Source organism: Epinephelus fuscoguttatus, linkage group LG12 (genome assembly GCF_011397635.1).
Source record: "Epinephelus fuscoguttatus linkage group LG12, E.fuscoguttatus.final_Chr_v1".
NCBI lineage: Eukaryota > Metazoa > Chordata > Actinopteri > Perciformes > Serranidae > Epinephelus > Epinephelus fuscoguttatus.
In genome coordinates, this window is record NC_064763.1 from 2594270 (window position 1) to 2615437 (window position 21168).

Consider the following 21168-nt stretch of genomic DNA (forward strand, 5'->3'; position numbering starts at 1 on the left):
AAAATCAACAGATTGCGTTTGGGCCCACACATAACACACACATCAGCAGCACTTTATAAACAATAACAATGACATAGCATGTTAAGAACAATCATTTACCATCCCTGTTTTATGATGGCTGATCTCATCCTCTGCCTAGAGGGTAAGGTGCTCCTGGACCTTATTGTTTTGTTGGTGGTTTGCACACATAACACGGGGTCAAAACAACACACCTGTCCTGGTGGCTGTTCTGTTTATACATACATCGTTTTGGCCCTGTTATGGCCTCCGTTCCTGGCTCAGAGGCGAGACAACTCCGTCCCTCGATTCAGTGATCATAGCTTACATACAGAATGGCAAGATTATTTCAAATATTTATATATTGCCACCTTAACAGAGAGGCTAGTGACAAACAGTAGCTTGACACTGACCTACACATGCTGGGTGACCATCTGCCCCAAAATAGTGAAAGGAGTTACTACCTTCGTTGTCTGAGTCATTTCAGTATTCTATAATTGAAACACGAGTGGAGGAAAGATGACATGGGATAAGGGAGGGAAAAGGTAGAGATAGAACAAGCAGGAAAGAGAGAGAGAGAGAGAGAGAGAGAGAGAGAGAGAGAGAGAGAGAGAAATAAAGAATCAAGAGGGAAAGAGCACCTCTGGGATATAATCCCACTCTCTGTCATCTTAAATGACTTACAAATTAGTTTACGTCTATGCGCTCTCAGTGCAGGGAAAAAAAGACACAACTTTCATATGGTAATTCAGATCATGGTAAGTGTAATTATCCCACAAAAAAAAAGTCATCCCTGTCTGCCTGACATATTTCAGCCCAGCACCTCTGCCTCTGTTTCTTCCAGCATTTGCTGTCCCTCTCAAATCAAACATGCTGTTACATAACTGAGTACTGTACATTACAATTGTAAAGATATTGTGACAATGAAAACAAAAGGGCGTACTGAAACCAAACATTGACTTGATACCTGTATACACATTTGCAGCTCTGCATGCACCACAAAGTATACTTTCTAAAAATATGCTGTTTAAAAACATGGGAATATGAAGGCACATGGTGCTTAGATGTACAGTATAGTAGGGCTGTAGTCAACCAAAGAAAATCTTGGTCAACTAAAGTCGTACATAATCTTCAACTAATCGATTAGTCGTGGGGAAAAAAAATCTGCATGTTATTTTTACTTCTGCGGTGGTGTGTCTGTGTCACTCCGCAATTACACCTCCAAAATACTAGTCTGCGGTGGAGGACTCTGTTAAGTGATGTAAAGTTTAGTTGATTCAAAACACACATTAAATATGGCTTAATATAGACAATTTCAAACACAAGTATATAAATTTGCTTCACTATTCACCTTATTTTTCACAGAAACACGGAGGCAAAACAGAACACAGACGGATTCCGTTTTTTTTGTGCAACACTTCTGGTCCAGCACTCTTGACCACTGTGTAGCCTAAATGGGAATCGCCTTGTTGTTTACCTTGTTAAGTTTAGCTATGTGTATATATATATATATATATATATACAGTACAGGCCAAAAGTTTGGACACACCTTCTCATTCAATGCGTTTTCTTTATTTTCATGACTATTTACATTGTAGATTCTCACTGAAGGCATCAAAACTATGAATGAACACATGTGGAGTTATGTACTTAACAAAAAAAGGTGAAATAACTGAAAACATGTTTTATATTCTAGTTTCTTCAAAATAGCCACCCTTTGCTCTGATTACTGCTTTGCACACTCTTGGCATTCTCTCCATGAGCTTCAAGAGGTAGTCACCTGAAATGGTTTCCCAACAGTCTTGAAGGAGTTCCCAGAGGTGTTTAGCACTTGTTGGCCCCTTTGCCTTCACTCTGTGGTCCAGCTCACCCCAAACCATCTCGATTGGGTTCAGGTCCGGTGACTGTGGAGGCCAGGTCATCTGCCGCAGCACTCCATCACACTCCTTCTTGGTCAAATAGCCCTTACACAGCCTGGAGGTGTGTTTGGGGTCATTGTCCTGTTGAAAAATAAATGATCGTCCAACTAAACGCAAACCGGATGGGATGGCATGTCGCTGCAGGATGCTGTGGTAGCCATGCTGGTTCAGTGTGCCTTCAATTTTGAATAAATCCCCAACAGTGTCACCAGCAAAACACCCCCACACCATCACACCTCCTCCTCCATGCTTCACAGTGGGAACCAGGCACGTGGAATCCATCCGTTCACCTTTTCTGCGTCTCACAAAGACACGGCGGTTGGAACCAAAGATCTCAAATTTGGACTCATCAGACCAAAGCACAGATTTCCACTGGTCTAATGTCCATTCCTTGTGTTTCTTGGCCCAAACAAATCTCTTCTGCTTGTTGCCTCTCCTTAGCAGTGGTTTCCTAGCAGCTATTTGACTATGAAGGCCTGATTCGCGCAGTCTCCTCTTAACAGTTGTTCTAGAGATGGGTCTGCTGCTAGAACTCTGTGTGGCATTCATCTGGTCTCTGATCTGAGCTGCTGTTAACTTGCAATTTCTGAGGCTGGTGACTCGGATGAACTTATCCTCAGAAGCAGAGGTGACTCTTGGTCTTCCTTTCCTGGGTCGGTCCTCATGTGTGCCAGTTTCGTTGTAGCGCTTGATGGTTTTTGCGACTCCACTTGGGGACACATTTAAAGTTTTTGTAATTTTCTGGACTGACTGACCTTCATTTCTTAAAGTAATGATGGCCACTCGTTTTTCTTTAGTTAGCTGATTGGTTCTTGCCATAATATGAATTTTAACAGTTGTCCAATAGGGCTGTCGGCTGTGTATTAACTTGACTTCTGCACAACACAACTGATGGTCCCAACCCCATTGATAAAGCAAGAAATTCCACTAATTAACCCTGATAAGGCACACCTGTGAAGTGGAAACCATTTCAGGTGACTACCTCTTGAAGCTCATGGAGAGAATGCCAAGAGTGTGCAAAGCAGTAATCAGAGCAAAGGGTGGCTATTTTGAAGAAACTAGAATATAAAACATGTTTTCAGTTATTTCACCTTTTTTTGTTAAGTACATAACTCCACATGTGTTCATTCATAGTTTTGATGCCTTCAGTGAGAATCTACAATGTAAATAGTCATGAAAATAAAGAAAACGCATTGAATGAGAAGGTGTGTCCAAACTTTTGGCCTGTACTGTATATATACATACCTAAATAGCTTTCACATCACTATATCACCGTTTAGACTAATCTGATGTTTGTAAAGTCTATAAATACGATTGAACAAACATTACTATTTCTGTGTACACATTTTGTAATTAATAACATGGTTATCGTAGATTAGCTGGGCTAACCGTTAGCTGTTAGCCGTTAGCAGTGTCTGTAATAACTCTATAAATGGTCCATGAAAAAAATATTTTTTCCAGCGGATGTCTTAGTTACAACATGATTGAGCTAACTGGAGTAGTTTCATGCTATATCCGACAATGGGAGGCTTTTAACAGATGACGTCCTGGTGTTAGCTTTGCTGCTAGTGATAGCTGTCCCTGTCAGCTGCAGCCACTGATGCTTTCGAGACATCGTGATTTCCCAAAACTGAATAAATACCACACATAGCAACACAAAACTGCTTTGATAGCTCAATCATGTCGTAATGGCTGGATGGTTGATGCGTAGCCTCCATGCTGATTCGGGTGCTATCAGAGCCGATCCGCACATCACTATGGCTTAATAATCAACTCAGTCAATAAAAACAACCCGTCCTGTGTTAGGAGTGTATGTCACTGACAGAAATAAATAAATAAAAGGAAAATAAAGATAGAAAAGCAGCGTACACCTCATAGTTATTTCTCACAGTTACGCACACGTTTGGCTGGCATGCAGAAGCTGTATCTGTGTGCCGAGGGTGCGAGCCGCAGCTTCAGCTACTCAGGTAGAGAGGCTGTGTAGCCCGGTGTGTTTTTCCGCTGATTCGGTTCTGCAGGTTCTTTGCTGGTACACTGAAGACAGGGATCAAGCAGTTTGTCTCACTCATGATCAGAGTTGGGTATAACGCGTTACAGAGTAACGCATTACAAAAGTAAGACATCAGTTACTTCCGTTACTTTTAGAACGCTGGTCCTTCAGCTCCAAAACAGCAATGGCTGTCGTTTGGTTCTAATAACGGAGATAACGTTAAACCTATCAGTCTGAAAGAAGCCACGGAGCTTGTGGCTAGCTATGTTGTCGGAGAAATGCTGCCATTATCTATGGTGGAGTCTGAATAGGTGGAGTAGGACTCGCTGACAGACATATTTCAGACTCAGGACTTGCATTATGCCTGGTACACGCTACACACTGGTACTCACCAATTATCCCCGGTCGTCTTTCACGGCGTGTGTGATGTCATTGGGTTATTCTTGTCCTATTTTTATCACTTTTACTATTGTTTCTGTTTATGTGCCAGCCGAGATGTTGTTGTAGTCACCTAAAAGTGTCACCAGATGGCAAGAGCTACATTTGAAGCGCCATAAGTAAAATATCAAGCTACTGTATCTTCTACTGGAAGTTCTGACAAATGTTTCAGAATAAAAGCCTATTTAGAAAATGGAGGGATTCTCTCAGCCGAGGTTATACGGGGCTTTTACTTTGAAACAAGTGTTGAGTTTGAAATGACGGTGCGATATGTTAACTTTACAAAGACAATGGAGATAAAAAGTAAATATATAAACACACAGAGGGATTAATAAATAATGGACCGTCTATAATGTACTTTGTTTCAAATGAAGCTGGGAGCTTCTGCAGTTGTGGTGAGTAAAAGCCCCGCTGCTTTTTGTTAATGTTATTACTTTATGTCCGACCGTGAGGATGTACCATTGTTTGCTAGCTTGATGCTAATGACAGTAACGTTAACTCAGCGGGTTGACAAAGTGCCTCCACTGTTTCACACCATCATTTCCCTCTTTTACTCTGTGTGGTAACATCCCTAGAGGAAATATTAAAAATGCTGGGGTGTTGTTGTCATACAGTTGTCTACGGCAGCAGATCGTTCTGTGTTTCTGCTGGTCAAAGTGACGGCTGTGATGGGAGAATTGGATCTCAGTGAAGGGCAAGTGGTCCATAACTTTAATTTTGGAGACAAAATAATGTAGGCTTAGCGCCCTGTGGTCCATTGCCCAATAGGAAATGTAGAACACTCAAAAGTACTTTAAAAGTGCTTGAGTTACTTTTCTCAGGGAGTAATGTTGGAAGTATTTTTAAAGTAACTGAGTTACTTTACTCAGGGAGTAATGCAGTAAAGTAACTGGTTACTTTTAAAGTAACCCTTACCCAACACTGCTCGGGATAGATTGTGCTTTTTTGGTTTATAGTTTTTGATTGATGTGCGATTAGAGGGAATTATTTTTTAATTACCGGATAACGGAAACGTTGGCACAGTTATCTATATAAAATACACAGACTAACTAACTATCTAACTGATTAACTAACATAAACAATTGAAAATTAAAAAAAATTAGCTTGCACCGTTAGCTCCGGTAAGGGAAAGCATGAGGGCAAGCGGCTGACCGGAAGTCAAGCACAGAAACACGGAAGTTTTTATTTATTTCCGTGTTTGAAAATAAGTTGGATAAATTGCAGAATTGACAGACAAACACATGTCTTTATCTGGACACATTTCCCCCACCAATACAACATGCTAACGTTATTAGCACAAGTCTATGGCATTTTACATTGTATAAATTAGCGTAGCGTCTAGTGATCTTTCCCTTGTCTCATATAAAGCCAGGGACAACAGCAACAACATGTAACAAAGGTAACGGTACATAATTTGGCATTTTACATTGCATACATTAGCCTAGCGACGAGCCAGGATAAATCCCAAAGTAAAAATCCCTGAAGGACAAATCACACACAAGATTTAAAATGCTATTTTAGTTGACGCTTTATTGTTTTCACAATTTATTGTTTCTTATCTGTGAAATACAAGTAAATACAAGCTTTGTTTCCACTGAGGGAAATGGTTTCAGCTTACAGAAACAGACAAGAGGTGTGAGTCACCGCGACGCTGAACGTCAGGGTGGGCGAGTTCAACTTGGCCTGTCCCCCCCACCACAGGAAATTATGGATTAATCCTGGAAAGCTATCGATGTAGCACTTTTCTTCTTATGAAAGTAACACAGCGATTTTTCGACTAATGAGAATTTGGTCAGACGAGAGCATATCGACCAAATAATTGACTAGTTGACCAAGGGACTACAGCCCTACAGTATAGATCCACTTCCACTCCCCAAACCCTTTTGTAAAGAAGAGACTGATTATTTTCTCTATGACCTTGAATGCCTAAATTTGCCTCTGACTCCAAAGAACTTTACATCGTCTGACCTATCAACACCAACAGTCTGGTGGCCATTTACAGGAAACCCATGCAGTCAGCTAAACAATGCAGATAAAATTGCTTCCTCATCACTCTGCTGGCAGTTTCCCCACTGCCTTGCCACTGTCTTGGAGTGTATTAGTGAGTGTGGTCCCTGGAGACAGCCAGGGCCTACAGTGTCACTAAAACCTTGGCCAGTCAAAGTCATGCAGCTTGACAAAAACAAACAAACAAACAAACAAACAAACAAACAAACGGTTATTCCATCCAGCTTGTAAAGTTGCATACAAACAAACCAACAACTATCTGCATCAAAAATTTATTCTAAAGCACCCTTTTGAAGTGGTATATAAATAGATGATTGGGTGTATGAGCTTTATGAGCTTCTGGTGTTGACTTCAAATAGCAACACACTGTCACACAAATACAAATACAGCAGCTTGTTCAGTGGCCCTAACCTTCAAACTGTGACGCTCTATATACCTGTCTAGCATCCGTTTCTGACACTCAGGGACACCATATCATTTCCAATCTTTACATGCTACAATGTCTTTTCAAAATAAACATCTGTGTACACAAGAAACATAGTTTTTGGCAAATACTTAAGCTTTAGGCAACCACACTACTTGGTAAAGCTTAGGAAAAGAAATCATGGTTTGAGGTCAAATAAGTATGTTTGTTGTATAGCTTCAATTACATAAGTAACTCAAAAATTACATGTGTGACATATGGAAAACGGAGAGAGAAACCTTCATAGGAGTGGCAGAGAAAAAAGGAGAGAATTACTGGGAAAGGAATGCAGCTGAAGACATATTTGCGGAGACAGAGTGCCCTAGTGTTGTGCCTGCTAAAATCACAAGTAAATTCACCAACTCACCTATTGTTGATAATGCAGCTACTGCCCATTGGCAGCATACATTGGATGGATATAATAATGGATATTGGATATAATGTGAGCATGCCACTGTTAGATGACCTCATCACAACAGCAGAAGTTTAACATGTGATTGATCACCAGCTGAAGCTGGAAAAAGGAGTGGGCCCTCATGGCGTAAGCCCAGGTGTGTTCAATCATCTGCTGGGGGAATGGCTAATATTCTTAAGTACACTTGTAAACTTCATCTTTTTGATTGCCTATCCAGTGAGCTGATCCCCAACTAGATTGAACATATTATTCCAGACAGACAACCTCCTTGATTGTGATAGTTACCAGTGTGTGTGCTGAACAATAGATTGATTGCCTGCTATTCCTCTGAACCCTTTGGGCCCTAGGCCTTTTTTGGGGTATTTTTACTGCCTTTACTTTTAAGCTCATATCACAGTTATTATAAAGGCTACATACACATGCTATATCTTGTTTTTTTTTTTTTTTTTCAGAACAATCTGGGCTAACCAGATTTGCCATCATTACATGTCCCTCTATGTGCCTGTATTTTATATTCAATGTTACTATGTTACTAAATTCTTACATTTTTACATGTATCTCACCATAGCAAGTTGAAAGTTGACATTCTGCCATATATGAAGAGGGGAGGCTATCTGGAATCTGGCAATATAAGAACCATGATGCTGGGGCATTCTGTCACTTCACAGCTGTCCAAAACATGTGGTTTGTGCCAGGCGGACATGATTGCCAGTATTTTTTCATTATTGCAAGAAATTCCATTGACTCATTCACAAGTCAAAAATGTGTTTTATCTGAAAGAAACATGCAATATTTACATCTAAGATCATAGAAAAATAGTTAACCAACTGCAATGATGTCCTCCAAGATAACAATTCTGGACGTTTTCTTGTCGACGTGATCTTGACTTACTTCTCTGTGCTCCGTGCTGCTCTTTGACCTGACCTGAACGTGACCTGAGGTTGCGTCACACATGAAGGCTGTTTTTTTGTTGTTTTTCAGTTTCAGTTATATATTGGGGGGAAATTTTGGGAATTGTGTATGGTGACTACTGCCCTGTCACGCATGCATAATTAGAGCTGTTTCATAGTTGGTGCATGCAACGCGAGCAAGCAACACAAGAGGCGCAAGCGACACACTTCCTTTCATAGTCAAAAGATTGAACGCAAGAGACGCGGGCAACACTTGAAATGCAATACATCGCTTGCGCAGTAGGAGGTAGCAGAGTCACTGGTACATTATGGGTGATAGGCCTATTCATATTTGATATTGAGATCAAAATGGCTACTGAAGAGGAGTGCATTCTGATGCTACTTTTGAATCGTCGGCAGCAAAAAAAAATCATGCAAAGGATAGGCCTAGAATGTGGTATGTCCGTCCTCTGAATTGCAAAGGCTGGCGGTGACTTTGCGGTACCTGTGCATCAGTATCAGCCACCTGGCACTCTCGGCCAGTTATAAGATGGGCACCAGCACTGTCTGTAGCATTGTTGAGGAGACATGCTGTGCCATCTGGGATGCCCTTAACGAGTTTGTGGCATTTCCTACAAGAGGCCAGTGGCTGGACATCACAGAGGACTTCTGAAGGCAGTGGCAGTTCCCCCTGTGTGTCGGAGCAATCGATGGGAAACACATTTGCATCAGAGCACCTCGATCTGGCAGCGACTTCTTCAACTACAAAGGATTTTTTTCCATCATCCTTATGGCTGCCGCTGATGCCAACTACCGCTTCATTTATGTGGATGTTGGTACATACGGGCGCGAGAGTGATGGAGATGTGTTTAGCCGCAGCATGCTTGGGTCCAATCTGGCAGAGGGTAAACTCCATCTACCCGCTCCTGCCCTCCTCCCAGGCACCACAACACCCAGCCCATTCCTTTTCCTCGGGGATGAGGCCTTTCCATTATAGGAGAATCTGATGCGACCCTACCCAGGTGAGATAAATAAATAAATAAATGCATATAATCTACCTGGCAGCACGCCGTGTGCATAATGGCACATTTTGGCCCTCTATTCCATAGTCAGCTTGTTTCCATGTCATTATTTCAGTTAAAAAAAAGGCCTAATATGATAAAGGTGAGTCTGTAGTTTAAAATAGGCTATAATTTAAGAAATACGCAGGTAACCTAAGCAGCCAATGAAAGAAATGCATTAAGAGATGCATGGCAACAGAAAATTAGACCAGCTTACAATAAATTAGGCTGAAAATTATATTTATGTCTACAGTATCTGGGCCCTGCTATTACCCTATGCCAAATGGAGCTGCAAAGTTGGTGTCAGCCAAGTCATCTGTTCTGTCTAGTTCCTGCATGACACCCATGACATTTATTTTTCTTCTTATTTAAGGCACGAACCTGCTGGATAGGAAGCACATTTACAATTACCGACAGGCCAGGGCGAGACGTGTGGTGGAAAACGCGTTCGGTACACTGGCTACACGCTTCAGAATATTCAGCCATCCCATCGACTACAGTCCTGAAAAGGCAGTGAGGATAGTGAAGGGGTGAGTCGCTCTCCACAACTTCCTAGCATCCACTGAACGTGCCAGGTACATGCCAAACACCTTTGTGGATACGACCTCTGACACCAGAGAGATTGAGCCTGGAGAGTGGAGGCAACACGTTGCAGGGGACCAGAATGTGGTTGACGGGCCACGGCATGCAATCAACGTACACGTGCGAAGAGCAGCACTTGTGCGGGAGCAGCTGACCGACTTCTTCTTGTCAGAGGCTGCTGTGTTTCCCCCCCCTAGTTCTCTGTACTGCGTTTGGGTTGCAGTGACCAATAAATTGATCAAGATCACTCTGGGAGCTAAATGTGTTTTTATTGCTTAAAACGTTACAAATAACTTTAGCCTTCTTAGCTATATGAAAGCTATTCTCTGTCACTCTTTAAGTTTTTAACGGGACACTGCCTTGATAATGATAATCAGGTGTAGGCCTGTAGACTAATATCCACAGAAATTATAGGCAAAGTTATGAAAAGAGGCTAGCTTATTTAGTAATTAAATTAGCTCATAATAAGCACATGACTTAACATCACCTCTCCACATCCACTTAAAAATAGTAAGTAGGCTACAAACGTACAGTATTGAAATGATGGTGAGAATAGCCAGATAATTCATTTTAATTTGTAGCCTATAGGCTATGAAAGGAACTTCTTTGAACTTCGTTTCAGACATAGAACATAACATAAAAATGTCAATGCCTGCATATAATATGTAGGTCTTTTTTGTTCAATATTTTCTTATCTTCAGACAAAAAAAATGTAGGAGATGTATTTTTTACCTGCTTGACAGTTTTGACTGTGACTCCAGTCTTCCTCAGAAGTGTCATCCGACGCGTTGCTGACGTGTCATTTATCAGCTGGCCGGCCCAACAGAGGGGAGGGAATCCCAGGTGTGCATGGGATTCCCTCCTCCAGAGACCGTCTAACAGCGGGGGTGTGGCCAGCCCAAGAGATTCTGATAGGTCTGTTGGGCCGGCCAGCTGATAAATGACATGTCAGCAACACGTCGGATGACACTTCTGAGGAATACTGGAGTCACAGTCGAAACTGGCAAGCAGGTAAAAGATAGGCTACATCTCCTAAATTTTTTTGTCTGGAGATAAGAAAATATTGAACAAATTTTAAAAAAGAAGACAAAATGAACCTAATCAATCTAACATGTAGGCCTGACTGCATATTGGCCTAACCATAATTTACAAAGGTTCATGGTGCCACATCAGTTGTTTGATATTGCGCATCAATATAGCACTCTGTTCTTGTGGGAGACCTTGTAAAAAAGTACACAAAAGTGACATGCACAAAAAGTGACATGTATGTCGCTCCTCTCTCTCTGCCTCTCTTTCTCCCACTCTATCTCCTTCTCTCTATCCCTCTTTCTCTTCTGCCGCCGTATCTCCTGCAGCCTCTCGAGGGTGGCAACCTCACATTGATTACTAGTTGATGCGTTGGTCTTGCGCTTCCTTTTACTACGGGAGGCTGATATCGGGGTGGTAAGGGGTTGAGAAGCCACTGGTGCCTGGGTGATCGAGTGAGATGGTGAGGTAACGGTAGAGGTCGGAGCCACTGGTGTTGTGGTGATGGGAGGGTTGGAGGGAGATGGAAGTGGGGAAGAGGTAGACTGGGATAGGGATGATGCAGAGTTGGTTTGTGACGCTGCCTGATCTACCTGATCTCCCTGAGCACTGACGCTTTCGTCCTCGTCCTCCTCGTCCCATCATCCTCTTCGTCACCCTCATCGTTTCCCTCACCTAGTGCCTACACAGATGTGAAATGTACACCAGTCATACGTGCATAAATATCTGAAAAAAGTGCACAGAGGATATGCCTCGGCTTCCATCAATCACACATTCTCTCTCTCTCTCCACAGTCCACACACGCGCGCACGCGCACACACACGCACACACACGCACACACTGTGTACTACTGACTGATTACCGTAGTCTAGAAAACATACCGAAAAATTGTTCTGTCACGTTCTTCCAGTCCTATCCGGTTTCAATGCTCTTTCCCATTGCCATCGCTATCTCTTTCCACGCATTTTCTACTGCTATTTTATCAGAGTGCAGGGCACTAGAACAGTCATATAAATGGGGGTGTGCCCATACAAGTTCGGACATATTTCATACCTGCTTCTTCTGTGAATAACAAAAAGTTGTTAATTTCAAGTACGTCGCTTGCATTAACACCCCCACTGGCAACGCATGGTAATGCACGCGTCCCGTATCAAAACAATGGACAATACATTTTGAGACCCAAGCACGCATCATGGTGGCCAATGAGTCTTGATGCATCACAATACGTTAGCGTCTGCGTGCCTTTGCGTCAACTATGAAACGGCCCTTAGGCTACAGTTGTCTGGGTGCGCAAAGGTGAAGTGTGCTGGTTTTGTCATACAAAGTTTGATGGAGTGTCAGCTGGACAATATGGAGATACTTGCATCTTGAAAGCTGGACTACAAATGTGATGGACAGGAAGAAACACACGCAAGCCTAAGACATGGTAAGATACGATATTCCTCACTATATGAAGTGACTGATAACAAGATCTGTATAATGGATTGTAAAGAAATCCATCAGGTTTTTATTTTGTAGGCAATTGATCTGGATTTATAGCATGATGGGATGACAGCACAGTGATGCGTGATATCACTGGAAAGCTCTGGTCCTGCACTTTCAAGTGATATATGTGGCATTTCTGTGCAAGCCTGCATTTGTGAGTAATCCATCCAAGAGTAATGTGTGTACAAAGCTGTATGAAAGCTTTGTTATACATAATTTTAGTATAAATTTATCATTTTTTTACACTGTGAAAACACCGGACTACCAACAAGTGCTTGGTCTTGTTGGAAAGCTACAGTTCCGCTGTTTCACGTGATATGCGTGGCTATGACGCATGGTAGCGGAGAAAATCCATAGAGAAGAACAGGTGTGAATCGAGGAGGAGGAATAGCAACTATTTATAAGAGTCACTATAAATGTAAGCAGCTAGGTAGGATGACGTGTGCCATCTGAGTGCCGTAAATCGTTTCGTCCTGGAAGCGACCTGGGGCAGACCTGGAGACAGTTTCCTAAAGGTATGGATATACACTATATAGAAATAGCTTATCTTCACACCGATGGTCACGCACAGACATCAGCAGAAAGGAGAGACTTTTGCAAATCCGGTTAAAAGTTCCTTGTAACGGCTTTAACTTGGGACTTACATGGTCTCAATTACATAAAAGAAATGACATGTCAGTCAGTAACCACAAGGGGTCAGGGGCAGGCACATAGATAAACATTAATATGGCACTTGCTTTAACAAGAAGTAGGTCATGTGACCAAGCTAGAGTGTCGGAGTTGCTTCGGTCCGCTGCTGAGTTAGGGAGTACGCTATTCATAGCAATCATAGCAGTAAAACAGTAATACAACTCAACAGCACAAGTGATTAGACAAACACGCTGCAGCTTAGGGGTAACAATTAGTAGCATATAGACTGGATTACATCTACTCCTTTCTCCAGATGAGCACCTCTTCAGGTAAGCTAATAGCATGCTAGTTATCGTTAGCATCTACCCTGCAGTACTGACATCAACACCGTAGCGCCATGAACTTTCACATCTACGATAACTTACATTGTCACCAACGCACACTGCTGCAACAAAGGAAAAAATCATTGCAGAACTGAGAAGCCGTGGCAGTTGCATGGCAGAGTAGGAGTGGCGTGCAGTGACGTCGATCATCCTCTAGCAGGGGATTTTACACAGACACCCTGTACACCACATTTCCTTTGTCATCAAGGAGCAGGGAAACATGTTTGTGTATCATGCCCAGATGGGAGTCAGGCAAAACACAATTGACACACACTTGTCCTCCACCCCATGAGGGGGACAGGGAGGCAAAATGGTATCTGCTCTGCTCAGTTTGTGCGTTGGCATGTTATGTTGAACATATGACCCCCATCAGATGCACTGAAGAGCTGTTTGTTTGGCTAAGGTGATGGTGTAGTCAGTAAGTCCCTTTCCAAGAAACACCTTGTGGGATGATTGCACCTCCAAAGCCTACAGGAAGGCGCGGACCCTCCCAAGGTGGCAGCCTTGATCAGCAGGGTTAGCGTTGAGGACAAATGTATGACGGCATTGTGGTCTACACCCTGTCAATTCGTACATTTCTATCTTTTGGGCATGTTGGACTCCCTCTTCATGGTCTGTGCTCACTGGAAACAGGACTAGTGAAAAGGGCTGGGTGTATGTCAGTTGTCTTGTACCTGACTCCCCCCTGGACATGATACACCAACATGTTTTCATGCTCCTTGGTGAAAATGTGATATCTATTGCTTGTCTTTTGACCCTTGCAAGGTTAGGTCATGGCTCCACCCAGTTTGGTTGTCCACTACCTGAGTTGCCTGGGGCCCCCTAGTTCTTCACTGCAATGGCCTAGTTTATAAATAAGTAGGCAGAGTTCGGCAACTAACCTTTAGCTGGTCAGGATCAGTGTGGCTGGGTGGATGTTATGTCGTGATAGGGCATTTATTCATTGGGCTCAACCCACTGTACCGTAAAGTCCAGTAGAGGGTGAAGCTTGTGTGAGATAAACCAAAGGTTACAATATTGTAACCTTAGTTCTATTAGCAAAGGCCGTCTTCCTCAGACCCTGTTGCTCGTATGCTCGTTGTCAATTTATCCTGATTGGCCAGCTACATTTATGCAAATTTCAGTGAACAACTGCGTGCTCATGATTGGAGGAGTATTACCCAAAGAGTGTAGTTGAGGGCTTTGCCTTTGCTAATAGAACTGGGGTTACGATATTGTAACCTTCATTGTGTCACATGCTTGGCTTGTGCTGTTAGAGCACTATAGGCGTGACCTACTGGCACTTAGGCAAGGGACTGTTTCAGCTCAGGTACTTGAGGTCTAACAAGACTGCAAGCCCTAGCAAAGGGTGGTTTGTTCAACTGAACGTGCAACAGGCACTGCTCTACCCTATGTAATGGTTTTGGGTCCGTGTAGCTCTTTGGAGTGAGACGACAGGCAGAAACTCACGTCCACATGTATGGGGTGCCGTTTGTAAAGTGGCTCACGCTGAAAATGACATCAACATTTTGCCACATTTAGCTTCAACAATGTTTAAGTGTTGTGAATTTTTTAATGTCACCTTTTACCACATTTACAGCAATATTTGTTAACTTAGAAATATATTAAATAGTTAAATCTAAATATTAAATGTAGAACCTAAATGTTAAATGTTAAATCTAAATGCTAAATCTAAATCTAAATATTAAATCTAAATCTAAATGCTAAATCTAAATCTAAATATTAAATTTAAATCTAAATGCTTATCATGCATGACACTCATAGTCATTCATAATCCAGGCTGACATCGTACGACAGCTGCGTTGGGCTATAAATGGGCTGATATTGTGAAGTCTGAACCTGGCATTGATGATTCTCCTAGACTTAATATTATTGCACCTTGTGTAAACATCCTTTGGGTAGGTGTAACAGTCGAATATATGAAATGTGCCTTTAACATGATGTATACTGTGTTGCCTAGCAGCAACGTCATCAAGCAGTACCTGTTATGATTTGAGTCTGTTGAGAGCGCACCTAACGCTGGTCGGACGTATACTTATGAGCTCCTGCTTTTTCTTTTATCTCTCAACACAACAGTGATGGTAATAAATAAGTGTGGTGACTAGTCTCTTCATGTATGAAAATATAGTAGCCGTACAACTGGGCTTGGTAAGGTTGGAGTGTTTTTAAGTTAATGTAAAAATAAACGATGAGCATTTGTGAAATCCCGCACTCGTGTGTATGGGGTACCGTTTGTAAAGTGGCTCACGCTCAACATTTTGCCACATTTAGCTTCAAACAATGTTTAAAAAAGTGTTGTGAATTTTTTAACGTCACCTTTTACCACATTTAAGGCATTATTTGTTAACTTAGAAATATATTAAATAGTTAAATCTAAATATTAAATGTGGCACCTAAATGTTAAATGTGGCACCTAAATGTTAAATGTTAAATCTAAATGTTAAATCTAAATGCTAAATCTAAATCTAAATGTTAAATCTAAATGCTAAATCTAAATATAATCTAAATATTAAATCTAAATCTAAATGCTAAATCTAAATCTAAATATTAAATCTAAATCTAAATCTAAATCTAAATGTTAAATCTAAATACTAAATCTAAATCTAAATGTTAAATGTTAAATCTAAATGTTCTAGGTGAAACTAAATATTTGTCACCGGAAGTACCAAAATAAAAGCTCGAGATGGTCAGACTGTGTTTATAGAATCAAATAACGAATTAAAACCAACTTATCGGGGGAAATGAACACTTGAACATACATTAGCGTGATAATAACTACGTACCTAAAATAACAAAAAACATGTTTGGAGAAATTTTATTTGATGTGTACTTTGAGTTGTTAGTGTCCCTTCAGAGGGAATCGCCTTGTTGTTTACAAATACTTGCGGGTAGAAAACCAGCAGGGTTTAGGGGCTAACCACTAGCTGTTAGCCCCATTAGCAGTGTCTGTAATGACTCATTAACTCTAAACGGTCCGTGAAAAAAATATTTTTTTCCAGGGGATGTCTTAGTTACAACTCAACAACAGCTCAACAACACAACTCAAAGTACACGTCAAATAAAATTTCTCCAAACATGTTTTTTGTTATTTTAGGTAGTTATTATCACGCTAATGTATGTTCAAGTGTTCATTTCCCCCAATAAGTTTTAATTCGTTATTTGATTCTATAAACACAGTCTGACCATCTCGAGCTTTTATTTTGGTACTTCTGGTGACAGGCAGTGTGAATTTGCATATTAGCTAAATATTTAGTTTCACCCAGAACATTTAGATTTAACATTTAACATTTAAATTTAGCATTTAGATTTAACATTTAGATTTAGAATTAGCATTTAGATTTAGATTTAATATTTAGATATAACATTTCAATTTAGATTTAGCATTTAGATTTAGATTTAATATTTAGATTTAACATTTAGATTTAGATTTAACATTTAACATTTAGGTGCCACATTTAATATTTAGATTTAACTATTTAATATATTTCTAAGTTAACAAATAATGCCTTAAATGTGGTAAAAGGTTATGGGGTGCCGTTTGTAAAGTGTCTCACACTGAAAATAACATCAACATTTTGCCACATTTAGCTTCAAACAATGTTTAAAAAAGTATTGTGATTTTTTTAACGTCACCTTTTACCACATTTACAGCAATATTTGTTAAATTAGAAATATATTAAATAGTTAAATCTAAATATTAAATGTGGCACCTAAATGTTAAATGTTAAATCTAAATGCTAAATCTAAATCTAAATGCTAAATCTAAATCTAAATATTAAATATAAATCTAAATCTAAATGTTAAATCTAAATGCTAAATATAAATATAAATGTTAAATCTATATATTAAATCTAAATCTAAATCTAAATATTAAATCTAAATGTTTTGGGTGAAACTAAATATTTAGCTAATATGCAAATTCACACTGCCGGTCACCGGAAGTACCAAAATAAAAGCTCGAGATGGTCAGACTGTTTATAGAATCAAATAACGAATTAAAACCAACTTATCGGGGGAAATGGACACTTGAACATACATTAGTGTGATAATAACTACCTAAAATAACAAGAAACGTGTTTGGAGAAATTTTATTTGACGTGTACTTTGAGTTGTTAGTGTCCCTTCAGAGGGATTAACAACCTAAGCTAAGCTAACAACCGTCAGTTCTTAGCCCCGTTAGCAGTGTCTGTAATGACTCATTAACTCTTAAACGGTCCGTGAAAAAAATATTTTTTCCAGCGGATGTCTTAGTTACAACATGATTGAGCTAGCAAAGCAGTTTTGTGTTGCGATGTGTGGTATTTATTCAGTTTTGGGAAATCACGATGTCTAGAGAGCACCAGTGGCCGCAGCAGCAGCAAAGCTATCAGGACGTCATCTGTTAAATGTCTCCCATTGTCGGATACGACATGAAACTACTCCAGTTAGCTCAATCATGTTGTAACTAAGACATCCGCTGGAAAAAATATTTTCTTCACGGACCGTTTAGAGTTAGTGAGTTATTACAGACACCGCTAACGGGGCTAACAGCTAACAGTTAGCCTCGCTAATCTACGATAACCATGTTATTAATTTCAGACCGTGATAGTAATGTTTGTTCAGTCATAGTGTTTATAGGCTTTACAAACACCAGATTAGTCTAAACGGTGATACAGTGACGTGAAAAACGTGAGATGTGCATATATATATGTTGCTAAACTCCGCTGGTTTTCTACCCGGAAGTATTTGTAAACAACAAGGTGATTCCCTTAGAAGGGACACTAACAGCTCAAAGTACACATCAAATAAAATTTCTCCAAACACGTTTCTTGTTATTTTAGGTAGTTATTATCACACTAATGTATGTTCAAGTGTCCATTTCCCCCGATAAGTTGGTTTTAATTCGTTATTTGATTCTATAAACAGTCTGACCATCTCGAGCTTTTATTTTGGTACTTCTGGTGACCGGCAGTGTGAATTTGCATATTAGCTAAATATTTAGTTTCACCCAAAACATTTAGATTTAACATTTAGATTTAGATTTAGATTTAATATTTAGATTTAACATTTATATTTATATTTAGCATTTAGATTTAACATTTAGATTTAGATTTAATATTTAGATTTAGATTTAGCATTTAGATTTAGATTTAATATTTAGATTTAACATTTAGATTTAGATTTAGCATTTAGATTTAGATTTAATATTTAGATTTAACATTTAACATTTAGGTGCCACATTTAATATTTAGATTTAACTATTTAATATATTTCTAAGTTAACAAATATTGCTGTAAATGTGGTAAAAGGTGACGTTAAAAAAATCACAATACTTTTTTAAACATTGTTTGAAGCTAAATGTGGCAAAATGTTGATGTTATTTTCAGCGTGAGACACTTTACAAACGGCACCCCATAAAAGGTGACGTTAAAAAATTCACAACACTTTTTTAAACATTGTTTGAAGCTAAATGTGGCAAAATGTTGAGCGTGAGCCACTTTACAAACGGTACCCCATACACACGAGTGCAGGATTTCACAAATGCTCATCATTTATTTTTACATTAACTTAAAAACACTCCAACCTTACCAAGCCCAGTTGTACGGCTATTATATTTTCATACATGAAGAGACTAGTCACCACACTTATTTATTACCATCGCTGTTGTGTTGAGAGATAAAAGAAAAAGCAGGAGCTCATAAGTATACGTCCGACCAGCGTTAGGTGCGCTCTCAACAGACTCAAATCATAACAGGTGCTGCTTGATGACGTTGCTGCTAGGCGACACAGTATACACCATGTTAAAGGCACATTTCATATATTCGACTGTTACACCTACCTAAAGGATGTTTACACAAGGTGCAATAATATTAAGTCTAGGAGAATCATTAATGCCAGGTTCAGACTTCACAATATCACCCCATTTGTAGCCCAACGCGGCTGTCGTACGATGTCAGTCTGGATTATGAATGACTATGAGTGTCATGCATGATAATTCATCCTTTACCCCGTGTAGTGCATAGAGTGTGTAGCAGATGACAACCGATGGCAACAGACAGTTGCTCACAGAAAGTCCAGCATGTTTAATTTTCTTTTTGTCGTCCACAACTCTTGAAATCACAGCTGTCATTTTGACCAATAGGAACACAAAACAATCTGCTGCTGTGGACGACTGTATAATAACGCCTTTTAGATATTTCCTGCAGGGATGTTACCACATAGGGTAAAAACGGAAAAATTATGGCGTGCAATAGCAGAGGCCCTTCAGCAACCCGGTGAGTACTGCCATTAGCATCAAGGATATAAAGGACTAAAATTCACAAACAGTGGTGGGGCCTGCACTTACCACAACTGCAGAGGGCACCAGCTTAATTTGAAACACACTACATTCAAAACAGGCCTTTATTTCCAGACACAAGCTTTTATTTCTCATTCCTCTGTATTTTTCTGTTTTTGTTTTTAATGTGATCCTGTTTGCCCTGTTGTAGTTAATGCATCGTGCCATCATTTAAAACTCAACACCTCCCTCCCACCTACCGATCCCTCTATTTTTCAAAAAGGCTCTTATTGTGAAACATTTGCAGGAACTTGTGGAGAATTCATGCAGTGCTTCAAATGTAGCTCATGCCATCTGGTGGCACTTTTCACGTTTCTACAATAACATTTCGGCTAGGACATGAATAACCACAGTGGCTGAAATAATAATACTAATAATGATAAAAATAGGACAAGAATAATCCAAGAAGAATCTGAGAGGAGAAGATGACCGGGGATGACTAGTCATGGCCCAACGTGTAGTCTGTCATTTCTGTCGGCCAAGTCACAGCAAGATTTTATGACTCCACAATTGCCTAGTGACTATCGGAATGGACAAATATGTTGTGTCCGTTCCGATGGGACTACTCGATCATACACATATATATGTTCAATCTTTTCTTTAATGCACCAGCTGAATGACCCGGCAGGATGTAATTTCATTGGAACTGTGTCTTTAATGATTTCATGTGACAAATAAATGAATTGATTGATTGATTGATTATTTCACAAAAGTAGCTAACTTGCCTTGTGCGTCAGTATCAGAGGTCGAGGGCCATTGACCAAGCTAGTGTATTTGAAGCCCTGGGAATGAGAATGGGTGGCAAATATAATCTTTTTGTTAATGTGTCTTAACAAGGTCTTTTAACTTAAGCCAAATGTGTGCTGGAGGACAATCATTTTGTGTGTGTTTTTTCGCAGTTGTGATCACACAGGAGAACAACTAAAAAAAATCCATAAAATGAATTCTTTAAAAGCATTGACAAATTTAATTTGCAGAAATTATGGAAACTTTGCATCTTTAGTCTCATCTGTAACTGCAGACATAATGCTGCCATAGGTGACGCCACACTGTTATCCTTTATGAAAAATGTCACACAGTGACTGGCACCAGAATTGCAGTGTATTCCAGTGTACTCTGTGAATAATGATGAGCCCAGGAGGGCCTGTGTTGTAATTAGGCCTGGTCAGAGTTGTTGGCAGAGTGAGTCCAGTTTGATCAGGCTTGGATAAGCATCTCCATGGAGAGGGATATCCCACCAATTTAGAACCCCTCTAATTAAAATCATTTGTCATTCTTACAGAAGGTGCACTGACAGCTGTTGTGGTTGGCATGGCAACACACAGACCACTATTCACTTACCAAGCAATATTCCCAATACTGTAAATGGTAGAAAGGCTGAACCATTGACTGTCCAATCAATGTTTCAGTGATTGGACAAATGCACTAAATATAATAGAAAGTGATTTTTGAGCCTTTTAACCCTTACAACTGCATGTCTCATTTTAGTTATCAACACATAATATGCCGAAAAATGTAATACAGGAATTTTTACTGTCTGTATAATTATTCTTCATATTTGTATGT

General features: G+C 40.0%; 1 protein-coding gene across 3 annotated transcripts in view; it reads right to left on the minus strand.

Annotated features, from left to right (window-relative positions):
• The window catches only part of LOC125897944 (Down syndrome cell adhesion molecule homolog), a 315828-nt gene that overhangs the window by 177151 nt on the left and 117509 nt on the right, over positions 1-21168 (minus strand). The gene's annotated exons all lie outside the window — the stretch shown is intronic.